Below are 12,355 nucleotides of genomic sequence, written 5' to 3'. Positions count from 1 at the left end.
ATTTGTGAAAGGGAAGTAAGTGGAGATAATAGTAATATTTATCTCACAGGGTTTGGGGAAGATTAAATGTCAGTAAATATAAAGTGCTTAGAACAGTGCCTCGCTCAAGCTTGACACTGTATTAGCTATTGCTAGTGCCACTCCAGTACTCTTGCCTAGAAAATCTCATGGACGGAGGAGCCTGGTAGGCTGCAGTCCATGGGGTCCCGAAGAGTCGGACACGACTGAGCGACTTCACTTTCACTTTCACGCATTGGAGAAGGAAACGGCAACCCACTCCAGTGTTCTTGACTGGAGAAACCCAGGGACGGCGGAGCCTGGTGGGCTGCCGTCTATGGGGTCGCACAGATTCGGGCATGACTGAAGCGACTTAGCAGCAGCAGCAGCAGCATTAGTATATTATCGTTTGCATTTCTAGTTATCTTATGTACGTATTCTACATCTGCCCCAAGCAATCAGAAAACTTTTATAGAGTTAAAGACTGTTTCTCACCTTTCTCTTTCCATTGCAACTGGTACCTAAGACGTGTGCAAAATATCTATAGAAAGCCTGTAACTCCAGGAAGTCATTTGCTTTGGTTCACCCTCGAATATTAAGAAGAGCTTTTCTCTTCAAAATTGGTATCAAACCACTTTTCATTAGTGTAACAATACGAGACTTAGTTGAGCGATTCACCGTGGCAGCATTTCACACCGTCAAGCTCCCCTATGTTGATAAGAGTCATAGGAATACTGCTCTCTATTCTGAGCGGATTCACTTCAAATCAGAGCACCGGTCTGATTCTCTTTTTTGTTAGGATCTGTCCCTACCTGTGTTCATCTCTCTCAAGGCCTCAAGTAGAGCAATTCATTAACATTCCTTTACGGTGGGTAACAAAATGATTTTTCACATTCGCCCCTTATCTCCGCCTCAACGTCCAGGTTCCGCCCCAAGTCCGGAGAAACGAGAGAGGGGCGGAGTGCCCCAATTCCTGGGCGGGGCTCAGGTGGCGTGCGTCGAGGCGCCGGCGCCGTGACGCGTGACGTTACCAGTTGACGCAGCCGCAGTGCCGCCCGGCCCCCATCTCGGACCCCTCCCATCCTCCTCCACCCCTCTCTGTGTCAGAGGTTGGGGCCACCGGCCGCAGGTCGGGCGGCGGGCCGGGTGGCGGGGCGAGAGGGTGTGGACCCTGGCAGGGCTCAGCAGACCGTGTTTGGCTGGGCGCAGCAGCTGCCGCCGCCGCCGCCGCCGCCGCCCAAGGCCCTCGGCGTCCCCGGAGAGAGACCCGAGCGGTTCCGATAGCCCCAGCGCTCGCTCAGGTGAGGGAACGGGTCGGGCTGGGCAGGGTCTGTGTGGGCAGCACTCTTCCCAGCATCTCTGGACCGCAGCCTGGTCGGAATCAGGGAGGTGTGGCTTCGTCGCGCTTGCTTGCTGCAGCGTCGACTCATCTCTTACTCGTTTGCCATCTTTACCTGCAGCACAGAGACTTGAACCCGGGTATCCGAGGTCAGTGAGAAGGCCTGAAAGGGCCATGACAGTCAGGTGATTAGGGCCTCGAATGCAGGAACTGGCCCGGTGAATGGTGGTAAGACAGGCGGGCGACGCCCACCTGCTGGTATGTGGGAAGGACGATATATATACCTGTAAGCTCTGGCTTTAGCCTTGTTAGCTGCATGGGGCTGCAGGAGACCCCAGAGTGCTTAACGCAGGGTAGATTGTGGACCAAGGGCAAGGGAGCCTTTGAAACCCTCTCTACTCCTCAGGTGTGGTGTGCTTGTATTGTGATTGTTGCTTGCTGAGTCTACACTATGGAAGAGTACATTTCAGCGGAAACATCTTTTGACCAAAGGAAGGTGAAGGGAAGTTGATTTTCCCTCTACAGAATTGTCCCCCTCTTGCTTCTTGGCCTTAGTCTTGACGGAAGCAAATTAGGGACGCTTGTTAAAGGGAGAGAATTCTTGTAAATTTCTTCTGTAAGGAAATAATTGTTTTCCGTGACTGTTGAAACGTCTGAGTTTCAACTGGTTTCACGTTGCTGCTTTCAGCTCTGTGCATAGCAGTGAAGCTGGTTTATTTTAAATTAGAGAGATATATGAAGTATAAAAATAAATGAATTAACCAGAGTATTTATCTTATCAAAGTACTGGTGGTACATGCTTTATGTTCATATCTCATTTAATAATCATAACAACCCTGTCATGTAAAGTCTGTTTTTAACTCTCATTTTATAGATGAGAGAACTAAATCCCACAGCCCTAAAAACAACTTGTCCAAAGTCAGAGCTGTGATTTAAATCAGGTAATTGGACTCCGGTTCAGATCCTTTAAGTAGTATGGTTTACCATTCCCAAGCAGCTTGAGAACTTGCAAGGTGATTTTCATTTGATAAAAAATGCTGGGAACAGGAAGGAAATTGAGGCATCATTTTTGCTGGCAAGGACCCAGGAGTATGTTTTAAAGGTAACATCTGACCTCTAGAATCCTCTGATTACCAAAATCATGCTCTTTCCATCCGTACAGTGGGTTTGAAATCTTTGGAAGACTGTAGTTTGCAAACGTGTGATCTTCTAGTTTTAGAAATATTTTTTGAAGAAAATATAACATTGGATTAATATTAGTTTCCTTGTGTGTGCACACATGCAAGGGCATGTGTAATAAAATCATTTAATCTGAAATGGTGAAACTTCTGATAAAGCCAGAATATCTTGTATAATTGGTTAAAATTGATATTCTTTTCAGATGTGTTAACATGAAACACTTCAGATAGGCCTTCTGATCAAGAAAAGGAAAACAACATTACAGACTCTGGAAAAAAACAACTACTTGGTAAATATTTTGGGTTGTCAATTAAAGCTCACATAGAGAAAATCTAACTTTCTGCTTCAGTCATAATTTAACCTGCTTAAATTAACTGGCTTAAATTGGTCTAAGAATGGGGGTGGGTGACAGTGGTGCATAAGGACCTGTCAATCATTTTACCTGAGTTTTGAACTATTGCTACAACTGACAGTTGAGTCATGTGCTTAGCTTGTGTATTGGCAGGAGAAAGCCAAGGGAAGTGTTTGCTTGATTATCTATTAAGTGTCAACTTTCTGTTCTCTCTTTTGCTTCCTCATCAATCTGCCCACGTTATAAAGGATTTTAAAATGAAAGGAAGAAAATTAGTTGATTTTTGGTTTGTTCTTCATAGAATACTGTGTATAGTTGAACTTAAGTATATTTTTCACCATGAGTTCTACAGAGAATAATAGAAGACATAGTTAAACATGATTGAGAGAATCTTAATTTCATAAATAAGTACTCAACTACTGTTTGAGTACCGTATGTCAGGCATTTTTTTCAAGCTTCTGATAAGAGTTGTGGTCATCATGGCTCTGGAGAGTACTAGAGTAGTGAACTTTTTTCTAGAAGGCAATATTTTTGTTAACCCATATCTTTTTAAAAAAGTTTTATATGCAGGAATGTTTTTGGTTTATGTAAAAACTAGGAAAACAGCACTACTCATATAGTAGTGTTTATAATCTTTCATATTATTGTAGTTACTAAAGGAAGGTACTCTTATTAGTGCTACTTTAAGGTGCAGTGGGAAACCAGAATTCTTACAGACTTCACTTTTGTGTACTGTTTTCCATGATAGAGATAGTTGTAGACCATATCTTCTTTATCCATTCTTCTTTTGATGGGGCTGGGTTGTTTCCATATCTTGGCTATTGTAAATAATGCTGTGATATATACTCAGCAGTAAAAAAGGATGTAACTTTGCCATTTGTTACAACATGGATAGCTTTTGAGGATTTTATGCTAACTGAAATAAGATGAAATGCAAATAATGCATGATTTCACTCATATGTAGAATATAAAAAACAAGGTGAAATAGGAAAAGAAGATAACCGTATACTAATGAATAGAAACTAAATTTTTGGTGGTGAACACATTGTAGTTTATGCAGAAGTAAAAATATAATGAAACTTAATATTATAAACCGATGTTACCTCAAAAATAAATTAAAAACTATAGTGTTAGAATCCCAAAAGTTTAAGGGAGATTAAGAAAATTAACTCTTTAATTTGAGAAATCTTCAGGGAACTTATATATGACAAAAAGAAGAGACATGGTCAGAGAGGTAACAATCTGCATGATAATTGGAGAGAGATGAGCTTGGAAGCAAGGCAGTCAGTTAGAGGCTATTGTAATCTAGGTGGCAAATAAGCCTTAGAAGCAAGGCAGTGCAATGGGTTATCAAGATGTTGAATATCCTCTTCTTAAACTCAAGTAAATGAAAACCAAATTTTCTTAAGTGTGAAAAAGATCATCTAGGAGTCTCTTGGCCTTGAATAAGTACTTACCTTTGGCAATAGTTCATAATTATGTACTTTCTACAGTGATGCACTTATTTCATTCATTTATGAAACAAGTATTTATTGAGAAACTACTGCATACCGGGAACTTTTTTGAATATTGCATAGGCAGATGAATAGGGCAAAGTGAAGTCGCTCAGTCATGTCCAACTCTTTGCGACCCCATGGACTATAGCCTACCAGGCTCCTCTGTCCATGGGATTTTCCAGGCAATAGTCCTTAAGTGGATTGACATTTCCTTCTCCAGGGGATCTTCCCAACCCAGGGATCGAACCCGGGTCTAACACATTGTAGACAGGCGCTTTACCATCTGAGCCACCAGGGCAGACAGAATAGCAAAGACATCCTTAAAGAGCAGTTAGCAGTCTTGTGGGGAACAGACTTCGAAACTAATAGTTAAAATGTGATGAATGCTAAGATACAATTACTACTGTGGGCATCTGGAACTCATTACCACTGGGGATCTCTCACAGACCAAATAAAATATGCGTCAGAGTTATCCCAAGTCAAGAGCAGGGAGGCTGCAGGTGTTTACCCAACGACTTTCTAGGCATCATTGACTTTAATTCCAGCATTTCTGGCCTACCCTAAGTACAGACTGAACACATTTCTGCAGTCAGAAAGCAGCCTACAGTAGGGTGTTACAAGTGTTGAGAATGAGTAATCTTCTGGTGTAGAAGTGAATATCAGCAGTATATGGGCAAGGCACGAGTGGCATTGATTGCCAGCATCAGGCATTTACACAGTGTATTAACCTACTGTGTGCCAGAGTTGTTCTAAATGCTTTACGTATCCAAACTGTAAACTCTGTGAGGTAGATACTATTAGTGTTCTCATTTTACAGATGAATAAGAGCACGGAGAGGTTAGGTAACTTGCCCATGGTCACATAGCTATAATCTTCGAACTGGTTTTTGAATCCAGGTGGTCTCAGTCGATGCTCTCAATCCACACTGTGGTCTGCTTTTGGAACAATACAGTCTGAAGCAGGGCCTTTTGACTCTTCTTTTATTCCTTGATAACTGCTTCCTCTTTCTCCCTTCCTCCATTGTCTTTCCTGTTGGTGTTCTTCCTTCTTTGTTTGTAACCTAGCCCTTTCCCCTTTTAGATAACAGTACAGCTGTTCAGCTTCCGTTCTTACACTCAGAGCTATCAAATCAAATAATTCTTGCTGAGGTGTTAACTGATATTTCTGAGGTTTTAATGAAGCCTTTGAGTTTGATATTGCTTGGTATTTGCATTTTAATTTTTTTAAAAAAGACAAGGATTTAAGAACTGAAGAAAGACAGACAGGTGGTAGAATGACAGATGATCAATTGACAGATGATCAAGTTGATATTCTAGAGGTGGGAGAAATCTGTTCCTTGGCCATAGTTATAAGGAGAGGCTGTGGCATGTGTGCTTGGGCAGGAAAAGCCCCTTTCTTGCCTGTCATGTCCTGTCTTCCAGCCACCACCCTCCTTTTTTTTTTTTTTTTTTAATTAAGGAATAATTACAAGCCAGTTGTAAAATATTTAAATAATAGTTATCTCTCAGAAGTAATGGCTTTGCTAATGTTTTTGCAGATTAATAAAAGTATATACATATACACATCACATATGTACATATATGCATATATGGTGTATATATATGGTTTAGATATGTAATACATATAATGGATAGTCTATTATTTTTAAACATAAGTAGAGTACTGTACATCTTTTTGCTCAACTTGCTTTTCTCCTCCTAACATTACGTATATCCTGAACATTTCTCTATATTCCCTATAGAGCTGTTTTATTCTTTTAAAAAGGCTACATATTATTTCACATAGTAAGAGTATTATATATGGTAAGGGTGTCCCATAATTCAACTATTTTCCTATTAACTGACATTTTTCTACTTTCTCAGTATGATATATAATGCTGCAGTGATTATCCTTGAAAAAACATCTTTGTTTCTAAGTATTTCTGAGAAATAAATAGAGCCCTGAAACTGAAATTTTCAAATCAGAACATGTACATTTTTGTAGTATCTGATAAATTGTTCTTCTCAAAGTCACTTTACTTCTGTCAACTATAAGAGTGCCCATTTCCCCATACTTTTGCCAATATAGTTGTTTGTAATCTTTCTAAAATTTTTTGCTTTTATGACTAGTGAGTGATAAATTGTGATTGTTGCCAATTGCTAGTAATATTATCTTTCTCTGTGAATTACCTGTTTATAAATTTTCTCATTTTTCTGTCAGATTATTTGTATTTTTTTTTATTGATTTGTAGGCTGACCTCTATCTATTCTTGTAGGACCAGATCAAGATTTGGAGTTCTGTCTCTAAAAATCTGATGATGCAAGTATTAGATGTTAGTTTTGTTCCTTCATGCGAGTGGGAGAGAAAATAAGTTGAATATAGTATTTGAAAGGTTTTACAGATAATTCACTTAGAAAAGTAATTTTTTTTTTTGAAAAACTGTTTCTAAGAATTGTGATAGTGGTGGTGGTATTAGGAACTTTGATAAATCTCTGGCCGTTGCTGTGTTTGATTAAACTGTTTCACATTTTTGTGCTTTTCTTTGTACATCACTAAAATAGTAATTGCCACAATTTCTGTTCTAATGTGGACAGCAGTTTTGAAATGAGTCCCATGGATTTCAGGAAGAATGAACAGAATATAGGTGAATAAAATACTGAGAGAACATGTCTTAAAACGTGTAGATCAATGTTACTTTTTGTGTAATAGATAAAAATACCATTTAAAATGACATACTTGAAATTAATGGCTGTGTTCAAGGCATTGTTACTGGTATTGTGGATACAAAGTTGAATAAAACAATCTTTATTCATCATTATGATTGAGAGGAGAGAAGCAGGATAGATTAGATTCAGGTTACGTGTCTTTGCAGGAATATCAAGGAAGTGAGACTGTTTTTTTGGAAGGCAGCTATGCTCACCACTATACCACCAACACTAGGCTGTTTTCTTCATTAAAAAGTAAATGATTTTGATTTATACCTATATTGATGGTGTTTACTTTGATCACTTGGGCTTCCCTGATAGCTCAGAGGATAAAGAATGTGCTTGCAGTGCAGAAGACACAGGAGACGCAGGTTTGATCCCTGGGTCAGGAAGATCCCCTGGAGAAGGAAATGGCAGCCCACTCTGGTATTCTTGCCTGGAAAACCCAATGGACAGAGGAGCCTGGTGGGCTACAGTCCAAAGGGTTGCAGAGAGTCATACACAACTAAGCACACAGGAACTTTGATCACTTAATTGTCAACTGTCTCAAACTTCCTCTTTTCCCCTTCTTCATTAATAGTTATTTTGGAGACCAGTTATTCTAAGACATAAGTATGCTGTTGCTCATCAAAATTTAGTTGATAATTTATATTGGTATGGATTCATAGATTTGTATTTATTAAATGGGTTGTGGTTTGTTACTGTTATTTATGGCAGTGCTTAAATTGTCCCAGATTTTGCCAATGGGAGCCTCTTAAAGCTGGTTTTTACTTCCTTTTAACATCTTCCATCATTCTTTGAACACTTCTTTCCTTTATGGAAAAAAAGCTCATCCTGACTTTCCCTGCCCTAGTTGTAGAATTAGCCATTTCTTCAAGGACCCCTCTAAAGAGAAAATGATTTTCAGAAGAGAAGTCTTCTGTTCATTTATATTGGGGTGCTGCTCGCAGGGTCTGTGAATGAACTATGCACACATATACATATGCAGCTATAGCTATTTCTGTATCCATTTATATTGAAAGCCATACCTCTAGTTTTTATTCAACACCACAGGGTTAATTCTGATTTTCTTCCTTTATATATCCTCTGACAGTGAGAAACTTGGCTTCCATTATTCTTGATATACTTACTAGATTAACTCCCTCCGCATCCCCTGCATGAGCCACTTCCCAGGTGTTTGTCCTCCTTATCCTGCTCCTGTCGTATTCCAGATCACCCTCCTGCATGGAAGCTCTGCTTATCTCTTTGGGATCTGATGCCTTCCTCTTGGGTTCTGACACCCTGCACTAGGAAGCCTCCCTGTTTGAATGACCTTCTTTTCTGCCCAGGCTCTGATACCTGAGCTGGACTGCTCCTGCCCTCTCCCCCTGTCTTGGATGCCCTTGTCTTTCCACCCAGGCTGCAGCACCTGGGAAGTACTCCTCCTCATTCTGCTATGGCTTTGATACCCTAAAATACTGCTGCTTTCCCTCTACCCTTTTCACCACACAAATGGATACTTAGACTATTTAGGGTTTTATTTGGCTCTGACATTCTTCTTTTGGCCATTGAGACTCCTGTCCCTCTCCTCCCCAGTACATATGCCTGCCTTACTCTAGTTCACTTCAGTTCAATCACTCAGTCATGTCTGACTCTTTGTGACTCCATGGCCTGCAGCACACCAGGCCTCCCTGTCCATTGCCAGCTCCTGGAGTTTACCCAAACTCATGTCCATTGAGTCAGTGATGCCAACCAACCATCTCATCCTCTGTCGTCCCCTTCTCCTCCTGCCTTCCATCTTTCCCAGCATCAGGGTCTTTTCAAATGAGTCAGTTCTTTGCATCATGTGGCCAGAGTATTGGAGTTTCAGCTTCAACATCAGTTCTTCCAATGAATATTCAGGACTGATTTCCTTTAGGATGGACTGGTTGGATCTCCTTGCAGTCCAAGGGACTCTCAAGAGTCTTCTCCAACACCACAATTCAAAAGCATCAATACTTCAGTGCTCAGCTTTCTTTATAGTCCAACTCTCATATCCATACATGACTACTGGAAAAACCATAGCTTTGACTAGACAGACCTTTGTTGGCAAAGTGATGTGTCTGCTTTTTAATATGTTGTCTAGGTTGGTTATAACTTTTCCTCCAACGAGTAAGCATCTTTTAATTTCATGGCTACAGTCACCACCTGCAGTGATTTTGGAACCCAAGAAAAATGTCTGTCACTGTTTCCATTGTTTCCCCATCTATTTGCCATGAAGTCATGGGACTGGATGCCATCATCTTAGTTTTCTGAATGTTGAATTTTAAGCCAACTTTTCCACTCTCCTCTTTCACTTTCATCAAGAAGCTCTTTAGTTGTTCTTCACTTTCTGCCATAAGGGTGGTGTCATCTGCATGTCTGAGGTTATTGATATTTCTCTTGGCAATCCTGATTCCAGCTTGTGCTTCATCCAGTCCAGCATTTCTCATGATGTACTCTGCATATAAGTTAAATAAGCAGGGTGACAATATACAGTCTTGATCTACTCCTTTTCCTATTTGGAACCAGTCTGTTATTCCATGTCCAGTTCTAACTGTTGCTTCCTGACCTGCATACAGGTTTCTCAAGAGGCAGGTCAGGTGGCCTGGTATTCCCTTCTCTTTAAGAATATTCCAGAGTTTGTTGTGGTTCACGCAGTCAAAGGGTTTATAGTCACAGTCATAGTCAATAAAGCAGAAGTAGATGTTTTTCTGGAACTCTTGCTTTTTTGATGGTCCAATGGATGTTGGCAATTTGATCTCTGGTTCCTCTTCCTTTTCTAAATCCAGCTTGAACATATGGAAGTTAACGGTTCACAAATTGTTGAAGCCTGGCTTGGAGAATTTTGAGCATTACTTTATTAGTGTGTGAGATGAGTGCAATTGTGCAGTAGTTTGAGCATTCTTTGGCATTGCCTTTCTTTGCGATTGGAATGAAGACTGACCTTTCCTAGTCCTATGGCCACGACTGAGTTTTCCAAATTTGCTGACATATTGAGTGCAGTGCTTTCACAGCATCATCTTTTAGGATTTGAAATAGCTCCACTGGAATTCCATCACCTCCACTAGCTTTGTAGTGATGCTTCCTAAGGCCCACTTGACTTCTCATTCCAGGCTGTCTGGCTCTAGGTCAGTGATCACACCATTGTAATTATCTGGGTCATGAAGCTCTTTTTTGTACAGTTCTTCTGTGTATTCTTGCCACCTCTTCTTAATATCTTCTGCTTCTGTTAGGTCCATACCATTTCTGTCCTTTATTGTGCCCATCTTTGCATGAAAAGTTCCCTTTGTAACTCTAATTTTCTTGAAGAGATCGCTAGTCTTTCCCATTCTATTGTTTTCCTCTGTTTCTTTGCATTGATTACTGAGGAAGGCTTTCTTATCTCTCCTTGCTATTCTTTGGAACTCTGCATTCAAATAGATATATCTTTCCTTTTCTCCTTTGCCATTTGTGTCTTTTCTTTTCTCAGCTTTTTAAGGCCTCATCAGACAACTATTTTGCCTTTTTGCATTTCCTTTCTTTGGGGATTGTCTTGATCCCTGCCTCTTGTACAGTGTCACAAACCTCCATCCATAGTTCTTCAGGCACTCTATCAGATCTAATTCCTTGATCTTTTTATCACTTCCACTGTATAATCATACGGGATTTGATTTAGGTCATACCTGAATGATCTAGTAGTTTTCCCTACTTTCTTCAATTTAGGTCTGAATTTGGCAATAAGAAGTACATTATCTGAGCCACAGTCAGTTCCCAGTCTTGTTTTTGCTGACTGTATAGAGCTTATCCATCTGTGGTTTCAAAGAATATAATCAATCTGATTTCGGTATTGACCATCTGGTGACCTCCATGTGTGGAGTCTTCTCTTGTGTTGTTGGAAGAGGGTGTTTGCTATGACCAGTGCATCGTCTTGGCAAAACTCTTATCTGCCTTTGCCCTGCTTCATTCTGTACTCCAAGGCCAAATTTGCCTCTTACTCCATGTATTTCTTGACTCCCTACTTTTGCATTCCAGTCCCCTATAATGAAAAGGACATCTTTTTTCGGTGTTAATTCTAGATGGTCTAGTAGGTATTCATAGAACTGTTCAGCTTCAGCTTATTCAGCATTGCTGGTCTGGGCATAGACTTGGATTACTGTGATAGTGAATGGTTTGCCTTGGTAATGAACAGAGATCATTTTGTCATTTTTGAGATTGCATCCAGGTACTGCATTTTGGGCCCTTTTGTTGACTATGATGGCTACTCCATTTCTTCTAAGGGATTCTTGCCAACAGTAGTAGGTATAATGGTCATCCTAATTAAATTCACCAATTTGAATTTTAGTTTTTAGTTTGCTGATACATAAAATGTCGATGTTCACTCATCATCTCCTGTTTGACCACTTCCAATTTGCCTTGATTCACAGACCTAACATTCCAGGTTCCTATGCAGTATTGCCCTTTACAGCGTCGGACTTTACTTCCATCACTAGTCACATCCCCAACTGGGTGTTTTTTTTTTGCTTTGGCTCTGTCTCTCCATGCTTTCTGGAGTTATTTCTCCACTGTTCTCCAGTAGCATATTGGACACCTACCGACCTGTGGAGTTCATCTTTCAGTGTCCTGTCTTTTTGCCTTTTCATACTGTTCATGGGGTTCTCAAGGCAGGAATACTGAACTGGTTTGTCATTCCCTTCTCCAGTGGACCATGTTTTGTCAGAACTTTCCACCATGACCCGTCTGTCTTGGGTGACCCTACATTGCATGGCTCATAGTTTCATTGAGTTAGACAAGGCTGTGGTCCATGTGATCAGATTGGTTAGTTTCCTGTGATTGTGGTTTTCAGTCTGTCTGCCCTCTGATGGAAAAGGAAGGGTAAGAGGCTTACGGAAGCTTCCTGATGGGAGAGACTGACTTCACCTTGTGGCTTTTAGCATAAACTGTTTAGGTAGGAAAGAGGAAACAACCAGGTTGTTTTTTATTCCATCATTTACTCAGTGAAGGTTATGCAGTAGGTTCTTAAATCAATCTCCATTTCATCTTCTTTAAGATAACGTCTGAACCTATCTCAAACTTTGCCACACTTTTGAGGGATTGTGTGGCACTTAAGCAATGTGGCCAAGTGTATAGCCCCAGTTCAGACTGGGTTTTCTGTGTCCAGTGTTGTTTTTAGACACTTCCCTTAGGCCAGGATGTCTCCTTTATTTTAGGGCCTTTGTTAAGGCTTAGCCTTTACTTCTGTACTTGCTCAAAATATATTCTTTTAACTACTGTTAACAACAGTATAGCAGCCTTTGTCTGTTGATTTCTGTTAATGATTTTGCATTAACTA

The 12,355-nt window shown here is 40.4% G+C and overlaps 1 protein-coding gene across 15 annotated transcripts in view; it reads left to right on the top strand.

Annotated features, from left to right (window-relative positions):
- Positions 1-1,097: 1,097 nt before the first annotated feature.
- BLTP1 (bridge-like lipid transfer protein family member 1) overlaps positions 1,098-12,355 on the top strand; it is a 195,190-nt gene continuing 183,932 nt past the window's right edge. For all 15 annotated transcript variants that reach the window (XM_086346902.1, XM_086346895.1, XM_086346910.1 and 12 more), the window contains exons 1-2: positions 1,098-1,298; positions 2,718-2,804. The gene's annotated coding sequence lies outside the window, so the exon portion shown is untranslated. The remainder of the gene's footprint in view (positions 1,299-2,717; positions 2,805-12,355) is intronic.

Source organism: Bos grunniens, chromosome 17 (assembly GCF_055505025.1).
Source record: "Bos grunniens cultivar Pamir isolate PY7600 chromosome 17, Bosgru_T2T1.0, whole genome shotgun sequence".
In the NCBI taxonomy this organism is placed as follows: Eukaryota; Metazoa; Chordata; class Mammalia; order Artiodactyla; family Bovidae; genus Bos; species Bos grunniens.
Note: the sequence above shows the minus strand (reverse complement) of the source record. Positions and strands in the feature narration are given on the sequence as shown.